Here is a 22,616-nt window from a genome sequence, read left to right on the forward strand (position 1 = left end):
TCACCTCCTGCTCTCCCATTACTCCCCCCTCCTGCCATCCAACCTGAGCTTAAGGTCTGTGTGGAGGACGTGAGCAGAGTCTTCAAAAAACATGGCGCTCCCCAAGGGTGAGTTCTCTCCCCACTGCTCTTCTCCCTGTACACTAATGACTGCACTTCTAAAGACCCCACTGTCAAGCTCCTGAAATTTGCAGACGACACCACTGTCATCGGTCTCATCCAAAACAGTGACGAGTCTCCTTACAGACTGGAGGTTGGACAGCTGGCTGTCTGGTGCAGTTATAACAACCTTGAGCTGAACACGCTCAAAACAGTGGAGATGATCGTGGACTTCAGGAGGAACAGCCCAGCACTCCCCCCACTCACCATCATGAACAGCACTGTGGAAGCAGTGCAGTCATTCAGGTTCCTGGGCACTATCATCTTTCAGGACCTGAAGTGGGACAATCACATTGACTCCACTGTGAAAAAGGTCCAGCAGAGACTGTACTTCCTTCGCCAGCTGAGGAAGTTCAACTTGCCACAGGAGCTGCTGATTCAGTTCTACTCAGCCGTTATTGAGTCTGTTTTATGCACTTCCATCACTGTCTGGTTTGGTTCAGCTACCAAATCAGACATCAGGAGACTACAACGGACAGTCCGGACTGCGGAGAGGATTATTGGTGCCCACCTGCCATCCCTCCAGGACCTGTACTCTTCCAGAGTGAGGAAGAGAGCAGGTGAAATCATCACAGACTCCACTCACTCTGGACACCTCCTGTTTGAACTGTTACCGTCAAGACGGCGACTCAGATCACTGGCCACTAGAACATCTCGGCATAGGAACAGTTTCTTCCCACAGGCCATCTCCCTTCTGAACAGTTAACATATCTCCCAAGGCATATGCCTGTAAGTGCAATACTCCCCCTGTTTAGTGCAATATCTTAAAAATTCAGGTGATATTTATATTTATTCATACTATACAAAATACTGTAAATATGTTCATTATCTGTAAATGTTTATTCTGACAAAACCCAACTGTGACTATATATTTTTATAGTATTTTCATATTTTTTCTAATTTTATTTGTAGAATTTGTATTACAATTTGTATTACTATTACTTGTTGTATCTGTATTTGTATATGTGCACTGGAAGCCTCAGTACCAAGGAAAATTCCTTGTGTGTGCAAGCACGCTTGACAATAAAGCTCTTTCTGATTCTGATTCTGAAAAACTCGGAACAGCGCCAAAAGGGCGTAGCGGCCAAATGTATATTACATCCGTAGTGTTTTAGCACTACCATTGAAAACGAATGGGAAACTGTTTAGGGCCGTTTAGCTGAACAATCCACGGCCGCCACGCGGAAGACCGGGGTTCGATTCCCCGACGGGGAGAACTAGTCATTTACTGCTGCCCAAAGACACACATAATAGTTTTGCTCCAGCCACGAGTTGCCCAGGGGCCCCGGACGCCTGTTTTAACGACAGCTTGAGCAATCGGCAATGCGTTAGCCAGGAATCGAACCCGAGTCAACTGCTAGAAAGGCAGCTATGCTCACGACTATACCACCAACGTAGGGGGTTGGAAGTAGCCTGAATCCCGGATTGTGCGGTCAGTAAGTATGCTCGCAACACATTAGCAACTGGCAGGTGTGAAGGAACTGAAACTCTCTTTGTTTGGACCCGGCACTGAAAAAAACTATGCATGAACTTATTGTTGACCTACCAGGCTCTTTATTAAAAAACAAGCTCTCTAATTAAATAACGTAACACGTTTTATACAGACACTTCATATTTAAATGATATTAGATGTTTTTTTTTGGGATTCACTGGCTTCTCTGACCTAAAATGACGCATGAGGCCGTTCCTGGAAATGGGAAGGCTGTTTGCAGCGAGCTGAAGTCGTGCTGACCGGGGACTACTACCTGTCTCTGCAACTCCTCGTTAGTATATTGGACAGTATCTCCGCCTGTCACGCGGAAGACAGGGGTGCGATTCATACCCAGACCCAGTCGTTTACAGCTGCCCAAAATCCTATACAAAATTTTTGCTCCAGCCACAGAAGGAGTTGGCCAGGGGCCCCGGACGACTGTTTTAACGAAAGCTTGAGCAAAAGGCAATGCGTTGGCCGGGAATCAAACCCGGGTCAACTGCTTGGAAGGCAGCTATGCTCACCACTATACCACCAACGCAGGGGCTTGAATGGAGGTTGGATGCTGGATTGTGCAGTTAGCAAGAACGCTCGCGACGAGGAAGCGACGAACTAGTCGTTTACTGCTGCCCAAAGACTCACATAATAGTTTTGCTCCAGCCACGAGTTGGCACGGGGCCCCGGACGCCTGTTTTAACGATAGCTTGAGCAATCGGCAATGCGTTGGCCGGGAATCGAACCCGAGTCAACTGCTTGGAAGGCAGCTATGCTCACGACTATACCACCAACGCAGGGGGTTGGAAGTAGGCTGAATCCCGGATTGTGGGGTCAGCAAGTCTGCTCGCAACACATTAGCAAGTGGCAGGTGCGAAGGAACTGAAACTCTCTTTGTTTGGACCCAGCACTGAAAAAAACTACGCATGAACTTATTGACCTGACCTACCAGGCTCTTTATTAAAAAACAAGCTCTCTAATTTTATTAACGTAACACATTTTATACAGACACTTCATATTTAAATGGTATTGGATGATGGTTTTTTTTGGGATTCACTGGCTTCTCTGACCTAAAATGACGCATGAGGCCGTTCCTGGAAATGGGAAGGCTGTTTGCAGCGAGCTGAAGTCGTGCTGACCGGGGGCTACTACCTGTCTCTGCAACTCCTCGTTAGTATATTGGACAGTATCTCCGCCTGTCACGCGGAAGACACGGGTGAGATTCATACCCAGACCCAGTCGTTTACAGCTGCCCAAAATCTATACAAAAATTTATTTGCTCCAGCCACAGAAGGAGTTGGCCAGGGGCCCCGGACGACTGTTTTAACGAAAGCTTGAGCAAAAGGCAATGCATTGGTCGGGAATCGAACCCGGGTCAACTGCTTGGAAGGCAGCTATGCTCACCACTACACCACCAAGGCGGGGGCTTAAATGGACGTTGGATGCCGTATTGTGCAGTCAGCAAGAACGCTCGCGACCAGGAAGCGATGACCTAAAATGACGCATGAGGCCGTTCCTGGAAATGGGAAGGCTGTCTGCAGTGAGCTGAAGTCGCACTGATCGGAGGCGACTACCTGTCTTTGCAACTCCTCGTTAGTATAGTGGACAATATCTCCGCCTGTCATGCAGAAGACCGGGGTTCGATTCCCCGACGGGGAGTACTAGTTGTTTACTGCTGCCCAAAGAAACACATAATAGTTTTGCTCCAGCAACGAGTTGGCCAGGGGCCCCGGACGGCTGTTTTAACGACAGCTTGAGCAATCGGCAATGCGTTGGCCGGGAATCAAACCCGAGTCAACTGCTTGGAAGGCAGCTATGCTCACGACTATACCACCAACGCAGGGGGTTGGAAGTAGGCTGAATCCCGGATTGTGCGGTCAGCAAGTATGCTCGCAACACATTGCCAACGCAGGTAGGCTATTATAATTTTTTATGAAGATTATGCAATCGTGACCATGCCGATTATGACTTACAGTATGTCCCTCAGTCTTCACTAACGTGATTGGTGCCATAGACTATAGACCATAGACTGCACACACGGTCCCATCAAGGCCTCAATGAAGGGAATTTTGTGAACAGAAAGGGGGATCACAATGTAATTGTGCAGCCAAGTTACTTCTGCGATCCTTAATATTCCAGATTAGTAATATTATATCAAATTTAAAAAAAAAGGATTTTGACTGACTAAAATCTCTTAGATGGTGTGTGACTATGTTCCATATCACAAATGTGGAGGCAAAATGGCCAGGATCTGTGCATGACTCAAGAATTTCCAGAGATTCACATTTATGCACATTATTTGAACCCGGTAAGGAAAATTATAAATATCAAGCTCACTGTATTACATACACTTATGCTGATCCTAACAGAACTGCATTTTTCCATTATACAGGTGATTACAACAGGATCCTACTTGGAGACAGGTGTTTTATGACCCCATTCCCTGACCCAAACCCCAGACCAGTTACAATGCAGATCTAGCCAGGACAAGGGCACACAATGAAATGAACTTTGGCCAACTAAAGGGAAGATATCAGTGTCTGAAAAGCCTGAGGGTTGCACCTGAAAGGGCCTGTGTCATTGTTGAATTAGAGGGTGACACGGGAGTGGATTTTCAAACCTCTCCCGTCCCACTCCCACAAAAAAAATCCTGTCCCGTCCCAATCCCACGAAAAAACATACAATCCCATCCCAATCCCAGAATAATTTGCAATTTGTAAGTTGTGACTGTAACTGCTGTCCATTCTTGGCCAGGACTCTCCTGTGAAAGAGATTTTTAATCTCAGAGAGATTTTCCTGGTTAAATAAAGGTCAAATAAAAAAATAAAATAAAAAAAGAATGACTAATATTCCCTCCCACTCCCGTGTTGTGATTTTTTGACCGGAATCTGTCGGTTACAGTAAAAAAAATACAGTTCAGATATGAGCATAGCACAGTTTGTTACTTTGTTGAACTGAAAGAACAAAATTTAAATAAAAACCAAATTTCCTTCTTGAACTAAGATTTCCTTCTTGAGATCGCCCTGAAATGTCGGTGAGAACAACTGATTGATTGTTTTCCGACAGTAGTCGTATCAGTGTGTTTTTTTATGTTTGACTCCATTTTGATTGTGATTTTCGCAGCAAAACAGTGTATGAGGGAAGCTTCTCTTATATTATTGGTGGTTGGCATTGTTTACAACATGTTGCATATATTACAGCCACCAACTGGTACGGGTGTGTGGAGCACGTCATTCACTTTACCAGCCACACCAAAGCAAACAGGAGAACATAAAGAGACGGGGCAAATAGAATTTAGTTCAAAATTTAAATAGTTTATTTATAGAAACTGTATATTTGTGTATAAAGTTGGGTATCATAGTTTTATTACGATTCCCGGTCCCGCCCACTCCCACTTTTTCCTTTCCCGTCCCAATCCCGTGATACATAGTTATTTTGTTTCCCATCCCGCGGTATTCCCGCGGGATTCTCGTGACCCGCGGGATTCCCAAAAAAATGTCAGCCTCTATGTTGCATGTGCCATATTACACAATAAAGTGCCACCATCAGAAAAAAATATAAAACATTTCATTAAATGTTTAATAAAAGACAAGACAAATATGCTTAGTTCTTTGAGTTTTATTTTAATTGTTCTTTGTAAAGAAAAGCCAGTGATCAAGTCATCTTTTGCCTGCAATAAGAGATATTATTCAAGGTCAGCAATAGTACTCTGTGTGAAATAATATATTAGCATTTACTCTGAAGTTCCTTTGAAGCAACTCTATCTCTAGTGCCAGTTTTTTTCTTTAAGTTGTCAATAGGTATTCAAGTGTAAATTAAGTAAAGTTATTTATGCACTTACAGATACTTTCTCCAAAAGACAGTCACCTGAGAGGGTTTCTTCACTGTCCTGTGCATTGGGGGAATAATGGTCATTACAAAGTGTTGTACTTTGTTCCCTTTTGATGTAAAGTTAGAAAAAGTCTTACTGCACATGCTTCAGCCACCACTTGCTTGAGAACAGATAAAAGTGTTGGTACATTGTTTAAAACTGCACAAAAGAGGAAAACACAATTTCATTACAATGAAGTGTCATGATCCTGGTTCTCTCTCTATCTTTTCTGTCTCTCTGTCTCCATCTGCTGGTTCCTCTCCGCTCCCTTTTCATTGCTCTCATTCACACACACACACACCCATTATCACTCACTCATTCCCTTCAGCTGCTCCTCGTTCTCTCATCCCCACACCTGACCTCTATCTCTTGTCATTAGCCTCTCTATTTCTAGCTAGCTCTTTCTCCTCTGTCTTGTCGGATTATTATTGACCGTCACATATGCTATTGACTATTGCGTTTAATCTACAGAAGTCTTGTCTTGTCTTGTCCTGTCCTGTGGATTGCTGTCTAATTATTATCTGCTGTACGTTACCTGATTTGTGCTGTCCCCAGTGTCGAGCCGTGGAGAGCTGCAGAGGGTCCTACGCCTCACCAGCAGTCTTGGTTTCATCTCTCACGAGCCTTTCGGACCAGCCGCTTGAGCATCTCACGATCTCAACCAGAATTTATTTGTGAATTCCTATGTTAATCGACTATGGCGGCTTTGTCTTATTTCTATTAAAGACTTGTTTCACTTGCTTCACGCCTTTTGGATTCTCTGCCTCTGCACACCGTGACATGAAGTACACTGGGAGATATGTGATCAATAACTCATGGCAACATATTTTTTTACATTAACTACATGTAGTTTCACACATGTACACTTTCACAAGTCAAAGCAATTCATTACTACTCAAGGTTTAACAGTTGATATGACTGGACCAGCCATTTGGATTATAGGCCTACTTAATTTAATGCAGCAAAAAATTATTTTACAGTGTACTAAGATCATTTAAAGTTAATTTACCAGCAGTGAAGGTGTTGCTGCTACTGGTCCCTGGCTTTGAGTCTGAGGAAGAGCTGAACCCAGGGATGCCCTTCACAATGGGATGGTTCACATTCAACCCAAGGGCTAGCTCTTCTGCCTGGGTATAACGTGGGGGTGCAGGACCACCACCTGTGTGTTTTTCTTTTCTTTTTTTCTCAGCCTTTTTCTTGGTTGCTTTTATAAACAGGCAAACATTTATTAACAGTGCCTTTTTAAAAGAGACTAGTATAAGTAGTACAAATTACCATTATGTATAATATTATATTACTTCACTTTTACTTGTTCTAGTAGTGGGGGTGGTGACTCTGACATTACAATGAACAAAGTTATTAATTTAGAAATTATTAAAATACAAAAATATATACTGTAATAAGTGATAAAACATTTAACTTGGACCCTACAAACTTAATTTGTCTGCTACTTTTTGCCTGCCCTCTCTCCTGGCTTTTGCACACTTTGAGGTGTTCCCTGGCGTTTAATTAAGCTTTCGAATTCAGCATAACCTTCAAGAAATAACTCTTGTTCTCCTGCGGAGAAAAACCCATATGTATATGAGAAAAACTGAGCGCACTCTTTGGCCACGGTGAGCAGCCAATAGCAGCATTGTTGATCAATGTTTCTACTATCGATACATATCCCCTTTTAAACCAGCGCATAAAAAAAACGGTTTACACCCTCTCCAATAGCAGGATCCCCTAGGAAATTAAAAAAAAGTGTAAATGTCTTATTTACTTCAGCTATTGTTTAAATAAAAATTAAATAAAATTAAGACAACATTTTCCAACTACTTTTTTCAAGTTTAGTGAACTAACTGATATTTTGAGTAAGGATAACTTAATAATATGCATTTCAATGTATGTGAAAAGATTAAGTACCATTTTCAGAAAAAGCCAATAAATTGAGTACAATCAATGTCAAAAATATTAGCATATTACGGTATACACATTAGACTTAATTAAAATAGGTAACATTTAAATTAATAAATACTAGTTAATGGCCTCTGATTTATTAATTTTGACCAATTTGCCCTTTCTTTGTTTGGACTAATGAAGCAGAGCAGAATCTACAGGCCTGCTTTGATTGCACTGATTGGACTGTTTTTGAAGCTGCTACCAACGATCTGGATGAGCTCACAGATACTGTAACATCATATATAAGTTTCTGTGAGGATACATGCATTCCTATCAGGACATTCTTATGATTCACTAATGATAAACCATGGTTTACTGGGAAACTCAAACACCTTCGTCATGCCAAAGAGGATGCTTACAGAAGTGGGGATAAAATCTTGTATAACCAGGCCAGAAATAGATTGACAAAGGAGATCAGAGTTGCTAAAAGGAACTACTCTGATAAACTGAAAAACCAGTTTTCCTCCAACGACCCATCATCAGTCTGGAATGGCCTGAGGAACATCACCAACTACAAGTCACCATCCCCCCGATCTGTGGACAATCAACACCTGGCTGACGATTTAAATTCATTTTAATGCCGGTTTCAAAAGCCCTCTTTCACACCACACACCCGGTCTGATCTGCACTTCACACATTCACCATCACCTCCTGCTCTCCCATTACTCCCCCCTCCTGCCATCCAACCTGAGCTTAAGGTCTGTGTGGAGGACGTGAGCAGAGTCTTCAAAAAACATGGCGCTCCCCAAGGGTGAGTTCTCTCCCCACTGCTCTTCTCCCTGTACACTAATGACTGCACTTCTAAAGACCCCACTGTCAAGCTCCTGAAATTTGCAGACGACACCACTGTCATCGGTCTCATCCAAAACAGTGACGAGTCTCCTTACAGACTGGAGGTTGGACAGCTGGCTGTCTGGTGCAGTTATAACAACCTTGAGCTGAACACGCTCAAAACAGTGGAGATGATCGTGGACTTCAGGAGGAACAGCCCAGCACTCCCCCCACTCACCATCATGAACAGCACTGTGGAAGCAGTGCAGTCATTCAGGTTCCTGGGCACTATCATCTTTCAGGACCTGAAGTGGGACAATCACATTGACTCCACTGTGAAAAAGGTCCAGCAGAGACTGTACTTCCTTCGCCAGCTGAGGAAGTTCAACTTGCCACAGGAGCTGCTGATTCAGTTCTACTCAGCCGTTATTGAGTCTGTTTTATGCACTTCCATCACTGTCTGGTTTGGTTCAGCTACCAAATCAGACATCAGGAGACTACAACGGACAGTCCGGACTGCGGAGAGGATTATTGGTGCCCACCTGCCATCCCTCCAGGACCTGTACTCTTCCAGAGTGAGGAAGAGAGCAGGTGAAATCATCACAGACTCCACTCACTCTGGACACCTCCTGTTTGAACTGTTACCGTCAAGACGGCGACTCAGATCACTGGCCACTAGAACATCTCGGCATAGGAACAGTTTCTTCCCACAGGCCATCTCCCTTCTGAACAGTTAACATATCTCCCAAGGCATATGCCTGTAAGTGCAATACTCCCCCTGTTTAGTGCAATATCTTAAAAATTCAGGTGATATTTATATTTATTCATACTATACAAAATACTGTAAATATGTTCATTATCTGTAAATGTTTATTCTGACAAAACCCAACTGTGACTATATATTTTTATAGTATTTTCATATTTTTTCTAATTTTATTTGTAGAATTTGTATTACAATTTGTATTACTATTACTTGTTGTATCTGTATTTGTATATGTGCACTGGAAGCCTCAGTACCAAGGAAAATTCCTTGTGTGTGCAAGCACGCTTGACAATAAAGCTCTTTCTGATTCTGATTCTGAAAAACTCGGAACAGCGCCAAAAGGGCGTAGCGGCCAAATGTATATTACATCCGTAGTGTTTTAGCACTACCATTGAAAACGAATGGGAAACTGTTTAGGGCCGTTTAGCTGAACAATCCACGGCCGCCACGCGGAAGACCGGGGTTCGATTCCCCGACGGGGAGAACTAGTCATTTACTGCTGCCCAAAGACACACATAATAGTTTTGCTCCAGCCACGAGTTGCCCAGGGGCCCCGGACGCCTGTTTTAACGACAGCTTGAGCAATCGGCAATGCGTTAGCCAGGAATCGAACCCGAGTCAACTGCTAGAAAGGCAGCTATGCTCACGACTATACCACCAACGTAGGGGGTTGGAAGTAGCCTGAATCCCGGATTGTGCGGTCAGTAAGTATGCTCGCAACACATTAGCAACTGGCAGGTGTGAAGGAACTGAAACTCTCTTTGTTTGGACCCGGCACTGAAAAAAACTATGCATGAACTTATTGTTGACCTACCAGGCTCTTTATTAAAAAACAAGCTCTCTAATTAAATAACGTAACACGTTTTATACAGACACTTCATATTTAAATGATATTAGATGTTTTTTTTTGGGATTCACTGGCTTCTCTGACCTAAAATGACGCATGAGGCCGTTCCTGGAAATGGGAAGGCTGTTTGCAGCGAGCTGAAGTCGTGCTGACCGGGGACTACTACCTGTCTCTGCAACTCCTCGTTAGTATATTGGACAGTATCTCCGCCTGTCACGCGGAAGACAGGGGTGCGATTCATACCCAGACCCAGTCGTTTACAGCTGCCCAAAATCCTATACAAAATTTTTGCTCCAGCCACAGAAGGAGTTGGCCAGGGGCCCCGGACGACTGTTTTAACGAAAGCTTGAGCAAAAGGCAATGCGTTGGCCGGGAATCAAACCCGGGTCAACTGCTTGGAAGGCAGCTATGCTCACCACTATACCACCAACGCAGGGGCTTGAATGGAGGTTGGATGCTGGATTGTGCAGTTAGCAAGAACGCTCGCGACGAGGAAGCGACGAACTAGTCGTTTACTGCTGCCCAAAGACTCACATAATAGTTTTGCTCCAGCCACGAGTTGGCACGGGGCCCCGGACGCCTGTTTTAACGATAGCTTGAGCAATCGGCAATGCGTTGGCCGGGAATCGAACCCGAGTCAACTGCTTGGAAGGCAGCTATGCTCACGACTATACCACCAACGCAGGGGGTTGGAAGTAGGCTGAATCCCGGATTGTGGGGTCAGCAAGTCTGCTCGCAACACATTAGCAAGTGGCAGGTGCGAAGGAACTGAAACTCTCTTTGTTTGGACCCAGCACTGAAAAAAACTACGCATGAACTTATTGACCTGACCTACCAGGCTCTTTATTAAAAAACAAGCTCTCTAATTTTATTAACGTAACACATTTTATACAGACACTTCATATTTAAATGGTATTGGATGATGGTTTTTTTTGGGATTCACTGGCTTCTCTGACCTAAAATGACGCATGAGGCCGTTCCTGGAAATGGGAAGGCTGTTTGCAGCGAGCTGAAGTCGTGCTGACCGGGGGCTACTACCTGTCTCTGCAACTCCTCGTTAGTATATTGGACAGTATCTCCGCCTGTCACGCGGAAGACACGGGTGAGATTCATACCCAGACCCAGTCGTTTACAGCTGCCCAAAATCTATACAAAAATTTATTTGCTCCAGCCACAGAAGGAGTTGGCCAGGGGCCCCGGACGACTGTTTTAACGAAAGCTTGAGCAAAAGGCAATGCATTGGTCGGGAATCGAACCCGGGTCAACTGCTTGGAAGGCAGCTATGCTCACCACTACACCACCAAGGCGGGGGCTTAAATGGACGTTGGATGCCGTATTGTGCAGTCAGCAAGAACGCTCGCGACCAGGAAGCGATGACCTAAAATGACGCATGAGGCCGTTCCTGGAAATGGGAAGGCTGTCTGCAGTGAGCTGAAGTCGCACTGATCGGAGGCGACTACCTGTCTTTGCAACTCCTCGTTAGTATAGTGGACAATATCTCCGCCTGTCATGCAGAAGACCGGGGTTCGATTCCCCGACGGGGAGTACTAGTTGTTTACTGCTGCCCAAAGAAACACATAATAGTTTTGCTCCAGCAACGAGTTGGCCAGGGGCCCCGGACGGCTGTTTTAACGACAGCTTGAGCAATCGGCAATGCGTTGGCCGGGAATCAAACCCGAGTCAACTGCTTGGAAGGCAGCTATGCTCACGACTATACCACCAACGCAGGGGGTTGGAAGTAGGCTGAATCCCGGATTGTGCGGTCAGCAAGTATGCTCGCAACACATTGCCAACGCAGGTAGGCTATTATAATTTTTTATGAAGATTATGCAATCGTGACCATGCCGATTATGACTTACAGTATGTCCCTCAGTCTTCACTAACGTGATTGGTGCCATAGACTATAGACCATAGACTGCACACACGGTCCCATCAAGGCCTCAATGAAGGGAATTTTGTGAACAGAAAGGGGGATCACAATGTAATTGTGCAGCCAAGTTACTTCTGCGATCCTTAATATTCCAGATTAGTAATATTATATCAAATTTAAAAAAAAAGGATTTTGACTGACTAAAATCTCTTAGATGGTGTGTGACTATGTTCCATATCACAAATGTGGAGGCAAAATGGCCAGGATCTGTGCATGACTCAAGAATTTCCAGAGATTCACATTTATGCACATTATTTGAACCCGGTAAGGAAAATTATAAATATCAAGCTCACTGTATTACATACACTTATGCTGATCCTAACAGAACTGCATTTTTCCATTATACAGGTGATTACAACAGGATCCTACTTGGAGACAGGTGTTTTATGACCCCATTCCCTGACCCAAACCCCAGACCAGTTACAATGCAGATCTAGCCAGGACAAGGGCACACAATGAAATGAACTTTGGCCAACTAAAGGGAAGATATCAGTGTCTGAAAAGCCTGAGGGTTGCACCTGAAAGGGCCTGTGTCATTGTTGAATTAGAGGGTGACACGGGAGTGGATTTTCAAACCTCTCCCGTCCCACTCCCACAAAAAAAATCCTGTCCCGTCCCAATCCCACGAAAAAACATACAATCCCATCCCAATCCCAGAATAATTTGCAATTTGTAAGTTGTGACTGTAACTGCTGTCCATTCTTGGCCAGGACTCTCCTGTGAAAGAGATTTTTAATCTCAGAGAGATTTTCCTGGTTAAATAAAGGTCAAATAAAAAAATAAAATAAAAAAAGAATGACTAATATTCCCTCCCACTCCCGTGTTGTGATTTTTTGACCGGAATCTGTCGGTTACAGTAAAAAAAATACAGTTCAGATATGAGCATAGCACAGTTTGTTACTTTGTTGAACTGAAAGAACAAAATTTAAATAAAAACCAAATTTCCTTCTTGAACTAAGATTTCCTTCTTGAGATCGCCCTGAAATGTCGGTGAGAACAACTGATTGATTGTTTTCCGACAGTAGTCGTATCAGTGTGTTTTTTTATGTTTGACTCCATTTTGATTGTGATTTTCGCAGCAAAACAGTGTATGAGGGAAGCTTCTCTTATATTATTGGTGGTTGGCATTGTTTACAACATGTTGCATATATTACAGCCACCAACTGGTACGGGTGTGTGGAGCACGTCATTCACTTTACCAGCCACACCAAAGCAAACAGGAGAACATAAAGAGACGGGGCAAATAGAATTTAGTTCAAAATTTAAATAGTTTATTTATAGAAACTGTATATTTGTGTATAAAGTTGGGTATCATAGTTTTATTACGATTCCCGGTCCCGCCCACTCCCACTTTTTCCTTTCCCGTCCCAATCCCGTGATACATAGTTATTTTGTTTCCCATCCCGCGGTATTCCCGCGGGATTCTCGTGACCCGCGGGATTCCCAAAAAAATGTCAGCCTCTATGTTGCATGTGCCATATTACACAATAAAGTGCCACCATCAGAAAAAAATATAAAACATTTCATTAAATGTTTAATAAAAGACAAGACAAATATGCTTAGTTCTTTGAGTTTTATTTTAATTGTTCTTTGTAAAGAAAAGCCAGTGATCAAGTCATCTTTTGCCTGCAATAAGAGATATTATTCAAGGTCAGCAATAGTACTCTGTGTGAAATAATATATTAGCATTTACTCTGAAGTTCCTTTGAAGCAACTCTATCTCTAGTGCCAGTTTTTTTCTTTAAGTTGTCAATAGGTATTCAAGTGTAAATTAAGTAAAGTTATTTATGCACTTACAGATACTTTCTCCAAAAGACAGTCACCTGAGAGGGTTTCTTCACTGTCCTGTGCATTGGGGGAATAATGGTCATTACAAAGTGTTGTACTTTGTTCCCTTTTGATGTAAAGTTAGAAAAAGTCTTACTGCACATGCTTCAGCCACCACTTGCTTGAGAACAGATAAAAGTGTTGGTACATTGTTTAAAACTGCACAAAAGAGGAAAACACAATTTCATTACAATGAAGTGTCATGATCCTGGTTCTCTCTCTATCTTTTCTGTCTCTCTGTCTCCATCTGCTGGTTCCTCTCCGCTCCCTTTTCATTGCTCTCATTCACACACACACACACCCATTATCACTCACTCATTCCCTTCAGCTGCTCCTCGTTCTCTCATCCCCACACCTGACCTCTATCTCTTGTCATTAGCCTCTCTATTTCTAGCTAGCTCTTTCTCCTCTGTCTTGTCGGATTATTATTGACCGTCACATATGCTATTGACTATTGCGTTTAATCTACAGAAGTCTTGTCTTGTCTTGTCCTGTCCTGTGGATTGCTGTCTAATTATTATCTGCTGTACGTTACCTGATTTGTGCTGTCCCCAGTGTCGAGCCGTGGAGAGCTGCAGAGGGTCCTACGCCTCACCAGCAGTCTTGGTTTCATCTCTCACGAGCCTTTCGGACCAGCCGCTTGAGCATCTCACGATCTCAACCAGAATTTATTTGTGAATTCCTATGTTAATCGACTATGGCGGCTTTGTCTTATTTCTATTAAAGACTTGTTTCACTTGCTTCACGCCTTTTGGATTCTCTGCCTCTGCACACCGTGACATGAAGTACACTGGGAGATATGTGATCAATAACTCATGGCAACATATTTTTTTACATTAACTACATGTAGTTTCACACATGTACACTTTCACAAGTCAAAGCAATTCATTACTACTCAAGGTTTAACAGTTGATATGACTGGACCAGCCATTTGGATTATAGGCCTACTTAATTTAATGCAGCAAAAAATTATTTTACAGTGTACTAAGATCATTTAAAGTTAATTTACCAGCAGTGAAGGTGTTGCTGCTACTGGTCCCTGGCTTTGAGTCTGAGGAAGAGCTGAACCCAGGGATGCCCTTCACAATGGGATGGTTCACATTCAACCCAAGGGCTAGCTCTTCTGCCTGGGTATAACGTGGGGGTGCAGGACCACCACCTGTGTGTTTTTCTTTTCTTTTTTTCTCAGCCTTTTTCTTGGTTGCTTTTATAAACAGGCAAACATTTATTAACAGTGCCTTTTTAAAAGAGACTAGTATAAGTAGTACAAATTACCATTATGTATAATATTATATTACTTCACTTTTACTTGTTCTAGTAGTGGGGGTGGTGACTCTGACATTACAATGAACAAAGTTATTAATTTAGAAATTATTAAAATACAAAAATATATACTGTAATAAGTGATAAAACATTTAACTTGGACCCTACAAACTTAATTTGTCTGCTACTTTTTGCCTGCCCTCTCTCCTGGCTTTTGCACACTTTGAGGTGTTCCCTGGCGTTTAATTAAGCTTTCGAATTCAGCATAACCTTCAAGAAATAACTCTTGTTCTCCTGCGGAGAAAAACCCATATGTATATGAGAAAAACTGAGCGCACTCTTTGGCCACGGTGAGCAGCCAATAGCAGCATTGTTGATCAATGTTTCTACTATCGATACATATCCCCTTTTAAACCAGCGCATAAAAAAAACGGTTTACACCCTCTCCAATAGCAGGATCCCCTAGGAAATTAAAAAAAAGTGTAAATGTCTTATTTACTTCAGCTATTGTTTAAATAAAAATTAAATAAAATTAAGACAACATTTTCCAACTACTTTTTTCAAGTTTAGTGAACTAACTGATATTTTGAGTAAGGATAACTTAATAATATGCATTTCAATGTATGTGAAAAGATTAAGTACCATTTTCAGAAAAAGCCAATAAATTGAGTACAATCAATGTCAAAAATATTAGCATATTACGGTATACACATTAGACTTAATTAAAATAGGTAACATTTAAATTAATAAATACTAGTTAATGGCCTCTGATTTATTAATTTTGACCAATTTGCCCTTTCTTTGTTTGGACTAATGAAGCAGAGCAGAATCTACAGGCCTGCTTTGATTGCACTGATTGGACTGTTTTTGAAGCTGCTACCAACGATCTGGATGAGCTCACAGATACTGTAACATCATATATAAGTTTCTGTGAGGATACATGCATTCCTATCAGGACATTCTTATGATTCACTAATGATAAACCATGGTTTACTGGGAAACTCAAACACCTTCGTCATGCCAAAGAGGATGCTTACAGAAGTGGGGATAAAATCTTGTATAACCAGGCCAGAAATAGATTGACAAAGGAGATCAGAGTTGCTAAAAGGAACTACTCTGATAAACTGAAAAACCAGTTTTCCTCCAACGACCCATCATCAGTCTGGAATGGCCTGAGGAACATCACCAACTACAAGTCACCATCCCCCCGATCTGTGGACAATCAACACCTGGCTGACGATTTAAATTCATTTTAATGCCGGTTTCAAAAGCCCTCTTTCACACCACACACCCGGTCTGATCTGCACTTCACACATTCACCATCACCTCCTGCTCTCCCATTACTCCCCCCTCCTGCCATCCAACCTGAGCTTAAGGTCTGTGTGGAGGACGTGAGCAGAGTCTTCAAAAAACATGGCGCTCCCCAAGGGTGAGTTCTCTCCCCACTGCTCTTCTCCCTGTACACTAATGACTGCACTTCTAAAGACCCCACTGTCAAGCTCCTGAAATTTGCAGACGACACCACTGTCATCGGTCTCATCCAAAACAGTGACGAGTCTCCTTACAGACTGGAGGTTGGACAGCTGGCTGTCTGGTGCAGTTATAACAACCTTGAGCTGAACACGCTCAAAACAGTGGAGATGATCGTGGACTTCAGGAGGAACAGCCCAGCACTCCCCCCACTCACCATCATGAACAGCACTGTGGAAGCAGTGCAGTCATTCAGGTTCCTGGGCACTATCATCTTTCAGGACCTGAAGTGGGACAATCACATTGACTCCACTGTGAAAAAGGTCCAGCAGAGACTGTACTTCCTTCGCCAGCTGAGGAAGTTCAACTTGCCACAGGAGCTGCTGATTCAGTTCTACTCAGCCGTTATTGAGTCTGTTTTATGCACTTCCATCACTGTCTGGTTTGGTTCAGCTACCAAATCAGACATCAGGAGACTACAACGGACAGTCCGGACTGCGGAGAGGATTATTGGTGCCCACCTGCCATCCCTCCAGGACCTGTACTCTTCCAGAGTGAGGAAGAGAGCAGGTGAAATCATCACAGACTCCACTCACTCTGGACACCTCCTGTTTGAACTGTTACCGTCAAGACGGCGACTCAGATCACTGGCCACTAGAACATCTCGGCATAGGAACAGTTTCTTCCCACAGGCCATCTCCCTTCTGAACAGTTAACATATCTCCCAAGGCATATGCCTGTAAGTGCAATACTCCCCCTGTTTAGTGCAATATCTTAAAAATTCAGGTGATATTTATATTTATTCATACTATACAAAATACTGTAAATATGTTCATTATCTGTAAATGTTTATTCTGACAAAACCCAACTGTGACTATATATTTTTATAGTATTTTCATATTTTTTCTAATTTTATTTGTAGAATTTGTATTACAATTTGTATTACTATTACTTGTTGTATCTGTATTTGTATATGTGCACTGGAAGCCTCAGTACCAAGGAAAATTCCTTGTGTGTGCAAGCACGCTTGACAATAAAGCTCTTTCTGATTCTGATTCTGAAAAACTCGGAACAGCGCCAAAAGGGCGTAGCGGCCAAATGTATATTACATCCGTAGTGTTTTAGCACTACCATTGAAAACGAATGGGAAACTGTTTAGGGCCGTTTAGCTGAACAATCCACGGCCGCCACGCGGAAGACCGGGGTTCGATTCCCCGACGGGGAGAACTAGTCATTTACTGCTGCCCAAAGACACACATAATAGTTTTGCTCCAGCCACGAGTTGCCCAGGGGCCCCGGACGCCTGTTTTAACGACAGCTTGAGCAATCGGCAATGCGTTAGCCAGGAATCGAACCCGAGTCAACTGCTAGAAAGGCAGCTATGCTCACGACTATACCACCAACGTAGGGGGTTGGAAGTAGCCTGAATCCCGGATTGTGCGGTCAGTAAGTATGCTCGCAACACATTAGCAACTGGCAGGTGTGAAGGAACTGAAACTCTCTTTGTTTGGACCCGGCACTGAAAAAAACTATGCATGAACTTATTGTTGACCTACCAGGCTCTTTATTAAAAAACAAGCTCTCTAATTAAATAACGTAACACGTTTTATACAGACACTTCATATTTAAATGATATTAGATGTTTTTTTTTGGGATTCACTGGCTTCTCTGACCTAAAATGACGCATGAGGCCGTTCCTGGAAATGGGAAGGCTGTTTGCAGCGAGCTGAAGTCGTGCTGACCGGGGACTACTACCTGTCTCTGCAACTCCTCGTTAGTATATTGGACAGTATCTCCGCCTGTCACGCGGAAGACAGGGGTGCGATTCATACCCAGACCCAGTCGTTTACAGCTGCCCAAAATCCTATACAAAATTTTTGCTCCAGCCACAGAAGGAGTTGGCCAGGGGCCCCGGACGACTGTTTTAACGAAAGCTTGAGCAAAAGGCAATGCGTTGGCCGGGAATCAAACCCGGGTCAACTGCTTGGAAGGCAGCTATGCTCACCACTATACCACCAACGCAGGGGCTTGAATGGAGGTTGGATGCTGGATTGTGCAGTTAGCAAGAACGCTCGCGACGAGGAAGCGACGAACTAGTCGTTTACTGCTGCCCAAAGACTCACATAATAGTTTTGCTCCAGCCACGAGTTGGCACGGGGCCCCGGACGCCTGTTTTAACGATAGCTTGAGCAATCGGCAATGCGTTGGCCGGGAATCGAACCCGAGTCAACTGCTTGGAAGGCAGCTATGCTCACGACTATACCACCAACGCAGGGGGTTGGAAGTAGGCTGAATCCCGGATTGTGGGGTCAGCAAGTCTGCTCGCAACACATTAGCAAGTGGCAGGTGCGAAGGAACTGAAACTCTCTTTGTTTGGACCCAGCACTGAAAAAAACTACGCATGAACTTATTGACCTGACCTACCAGGCTCTTTATTAAAAAACAAGCTCTCTAATTTTATTAACGTAACACATTTTATACAGACACTTCATATTTAAATGGTATTGGATGATGGTTTTTTTTGGGATTCACTGGCTTCTCTGACCTAAAATGACGCATGAGGCCGTTCCTGGAAATGGGAAGGCTGTTTGCAGCGAGCTGAAGTCGTGCTGACCGGGGGCTACTACCTGTCTCTGCAACTCCTCGTTAGTATATTGGACAGTATCTCCGCCTGTCACGCGGAAGACACGGGTGAGATTCATACCCAGACCCAGTCGTTTACAGCTGCCCAAAATCTATACAAAAATTTATTTGCTCCAGCCACAGAAGGAGTTGGCCAGGGGCCCCGGACGACTGTTTTAACGAAAGCTTGAGCAAAAGGCAATGCATTGGTCGGGAATCGAACCCGGGTCAACTGCTTGGAAGGCAGCTATGCTCACCACTACACCACCAAGGCGGGGGCTTAAATGGACGTTGGATGCCGTATTGTGCAGTCAGCAAGAACGCTCGCGACCAGGAAGCGATGACCTAAAATGACGCATGAGGCCGTTCCTGGAAATGGGAAGGCTGTCTGCAGTGAGCTGAAGTCGCACTGATCGGAGGCGACTACCTGTCTTTGCAACTCCTCGTTAGTATAGTGGACAATATCTCCGCCTGTCATGCAGAAGACCGGGGTTCGATTCCCCGACGGGGAGTACTAGTTGTTTACTGCTGCCCAAAGAAACACATAATAGTTTTGCTCCAGCAACGAGTTGGCCAGGGGCCCCGGACGGCTGTTTTAACGACAGCTTGAGCAATCGGCAATGCGTTGGCCGGGAATCAAACCCGAGTCAACTGCTTGGAAGGCAGCTATGCTCACGACTATACCACCAACGCAGGGGGTTGGAAGTAGGCTGAATCCCGGATTGTGCGGTCAGCAAGTATGCTCGCAACACATTGCCAACGCAGGTAGGCTATTATAATTTTTTATGAAGATTATGCAATCGTGACCATGCCGATTATGACTTACAGTATGTCCCTCAGTCTTCACTAACGTGATTGGTGCCATAGACTATAGACCATAGACTGCACACACGGTCCCATCAAGGCCTCAATGAAGGGAATTTTGTGAACAGAAAGGGGGATCACAATGTAATTGTGCAGCCAAGTTACTTCTGCGATCCTTAATATTCCAGATTAGTAATATTATATCAAATTTAAAAAAAAAGGATTTTGACTGACTAAAATCTCTTAGATGGTGTGTGACTATGTTCCATATCACAAATGTGGAGGCAAAATGGCCAGGATCTGTGCATGACTCAAGAATTTCCAGAGATTCACATTTATGCACATTATTTGAACCCGGTAAGGAAAATTATAAATATCAAGCTCACTGTATTACATACACTTATGCTGATCCTAACAGAACTGCATTTTTCCATTATACAGGTGATTACAACAGGATCCTACTTGGAGACAGGTGTTTTATGACCCCATTCCCTGACCCAAACCCCAGACCAGTTACAATGCAGATCTAGCCAGGACAAGGGCACACAATGAAATGAACTTTGGCCAACTAAAGGGAAGATATCAGTGTCTGAAAAGCCTGAGGGTTGCACCTGAAAGGGCCTGTGTCATTGTTGAATTAGAGGGTGACACGGGAGTGGATTTTCAAACCTCTCCCGTCCCACTCCCACAAAAAAAATCCTGTCCCGTCCCAATCCCACGAAAAAACATACAATCCCATCCCAATCCCAGAATAATTTGCAATTTGTAAGTTGTGACTGTAACTGCTGTCCATTCTTGGCCAGGACTCTCCTGTGAAAGAGATTTTTAATCTCAGAGAGATTTTCCTGGTTAAATAAAGGTCAAATAAAAAAATAAAATAAAAAAAGAATGACTAATATTCCCTCCCACTCCCGTGTTGTGATTTTTTGACCGGAATCTGTCGGTTACAGTAAAAAAAATACAGTTCAGATATGAGCATAGCACAGTTTGTTACTTTGTTGAACTGAAAGAACAAAATTTAAATAAAAACCAAATTTCCTTCTTGAACTAAGATTTCCTTCTTGAGATCGCCCTGAAATGTCGGTGAGAACAACTGATTGATTGTTTTCCGACAGTAGTCGTATCAGTGTGTTTTTTTATGTTTGACTCCATTTTGATTGTGATTTTCGCAGCAAAACAGTGTATGAGGGAAGCTTCTCTTATATTATTGGTGGTTGGCATTGTTTACAACATGTTGCATATATTACAGCCACCAACTGGTACGGGTGTGTGGAGCACGTCATTCACTTTACCAGCCACACCAAAGCAAACAGGAGAACATAAAGAGACGGGGCAAATAGAATTTAGTTCAAAATTTAAATAGTTTATTTATAGAAACTGTATATTTGTGTATAAAGTTGGGTATCATAGTTTTATTACGATTCCCGGTCCCGCCCACTCCCACTTTTTCCTTTCCCGTCCCAATCCCGTGATACATAGTTATTTTGTTTCCCATCCCGCGGTATTCCCGCGGGATTCTCGTGACCCGCGGGATTCCCAAAAAAATGTCAGCCTCTATGTTGCATGTGCCATATTACACAATAAAGTGCCACCATCAGAAAAAAATATAAAACATTTCATTAAATGTTTAATAAAAGACAAGACAAATATGCTTAGTTCTTTGAGTTTTATTTTAATTGTTCTTTGTAAAGAAAAGCCAGTGATCAAGTCATCTTTTGCCTGCAATAAGAGATATTATTCAAGGTCAGCAATAGTACTCTGTGTGAAATAATATATTAGCATTTACTCTGAAGTTCCTTTGAAGCAACTCTATCTCTAGTGCCAGTTTTTTTCTTTAAGTTGTCAATAGGTATTCAAGTGTAAATTAAGTAAAGTTATTTATGCACTTACAGATACTTTCTCCAAAAGACAGTCACCTGAGAGGGTTTCTTCACTGTCCTGTGCATTGGGGGAATAATGGTCATTACAAAGTGTTGTACTTTGTTCCCTTTTGATGTAAAGTTAGAAAAAGTCTTACTGCACATGCTTCAGCCACCACTTGCTTGAGAACAGATAAAAGTGTTGGTACATTGTTTAAAACTGCACAAAAGAGGAAAACACAATTTCATTACAATGAAGTGTCATGATCCTGGTTCTCTCTCTATCTTTTCTGTCTCTCTGTCTCCATCTGCTGGTTCCTCTCCGCTCCCTTTTCATTGCTCTCATTCACACACACACACACCCATTATCACTCACTCATTCCCTTCAGCTGCTCCTCGTTCTCTCATCCCCACACCTGACCTCTATCTCTTGTCATTAGCCTCTCTATTTCTAGCTAGCTCTTTCTCCTCTGTCTTGTCGGATTATTATTGACCGTCACATATGCTATTGACTATTGCGTTTAATCTACAGAAGTCTTGTCTTGTCTTGTCCTGTCCTGTGGATTGCTGTCTAATTATTATCTGCTGTACGTTACCTGATTTGTGCTGTCCCCAGTGTCGAGCCGTGGAGAGCTGCAGAGGGTCCTACGCCTCACCAGCAGTCTTGGTTTCATCTCTCACGAGCCTTTCGGACCAGCCGCTTGAGCATCTCACGATCTCAACCAGAATTTATTTGTGAATTCCTATGTTAATCGACTATGGCGGCTTTGTCTTATTTCTATTAAAGACTTGTTTCACTTGCTTCACGCCTTTTGGATTCTCTGCCTCTGCACACCGTGACATGAAGTACACTGGGAGATATGTGATCAATAACTCATGGCAACATATTTTTTTACATTAACTACATGTAGTTTCACACATGTACACTTTCACAAGTCAAAGCAATTCATTACTACTCAAGGTTTAACAGTTGATATGACTGGACCAGCCATTTGGATTATAGGCCTACTTAATTTAATGCAGCA

At 43.1% G+C, this 22,616-nt stretch overlaps 1 long non-coding RNA gene and 6 other non-coding genes across 7 annotated transcripts; all 7 read right to left on the bottom strand.

The window, feature by feature from the left end:
• Positions 1-2,098: 2,098 nt before the first annotated feature.
• Positions 2,099-2,170, bottom strand: trnag-ucc (transfer RNA glycine (anticodon UCC)). The gene has a single exon. It is a non-coding gene; the product is annotated as a tRNA-Gly (tRNA).
• Positions 2,171-2,972: 802 nt separating this feature from the next.
• On the bottom strand, positions 2,973-3,044 carry trnag-ucc (transfer RNA glycine (anticodon UCC)). The gene has a single exon. It is a non-coding gene; the product is annotated as a tRNA-Gly (tRNA).
• A 7,133-nt stretch (positions 3,045-10,177) lies between these two features.
• On the bottom strand, positions 10,178-10,249 carry trnag-ucc (transfer RNA glycine (anticodon UCC)). Its single transcript has one exon. It is a non-coding gene; the product is annotated as a tRNA-Gly (tRNA).
• A 135-nt stretch (positions 10,250-10,384) lies between these two features.
• On the bottom strand, positions 10,385-19,677 carry LOC143741613 (uncharacterized). The gene is made up of 3 exons (XR_013205171.1): positions 19,071-19,677; positions 17,859-18,413; positions 10,385-10,647 (listed from the first exon to the last, which is right to left on the bottom strand). It is a non-coding gene; the product is annotated as an uncharacterized LOC143741613 (long non-coding RNA).
• On the bottom strand, positions 11,052-11,123 carry trnag-ucc (transfer RNA glycine (anticodon UCC)). The gene has a single exon. It is a non-coding gene; the product is annotated as a tRNA-Gly (tRNA).
• trnag-ucc (transfer RNA glycine (anticodon UCC)) lies at positions 18,257-18,328 on the bottom strand. The gene has a single exon. It is a non-coding gene; the product is annotated as a tRNA-Gly (tRNA).
• trnag-ucc (transfer RNA glycine (anticodon UCC)) lies at positions 19,131-19,202 on the bottom strand. Its single transcript has one exon. It is a non-coding gene; the product is annotated as a tRNA-Gly (tRNA).
• Positions 19,678-22,616: the final 2,939 nt, after the last annotated feature.

The sequence above is a fragment of the Siphateles boraxobius genome, unplaced genomic scaffold, assembly GCF_051911475.1.
Source record: "Siphateles boraxobius isolate OS27281-9 unplaced genomic scaffold, OSU_SipBor_1 19, whole genome shotgun sequence".
NCBI lineage: Eukaryota > Metazoa > Chordata > Actinopteri > Cypriniformes > Leuciscidae > Siphateles > Siphateles boraxobius.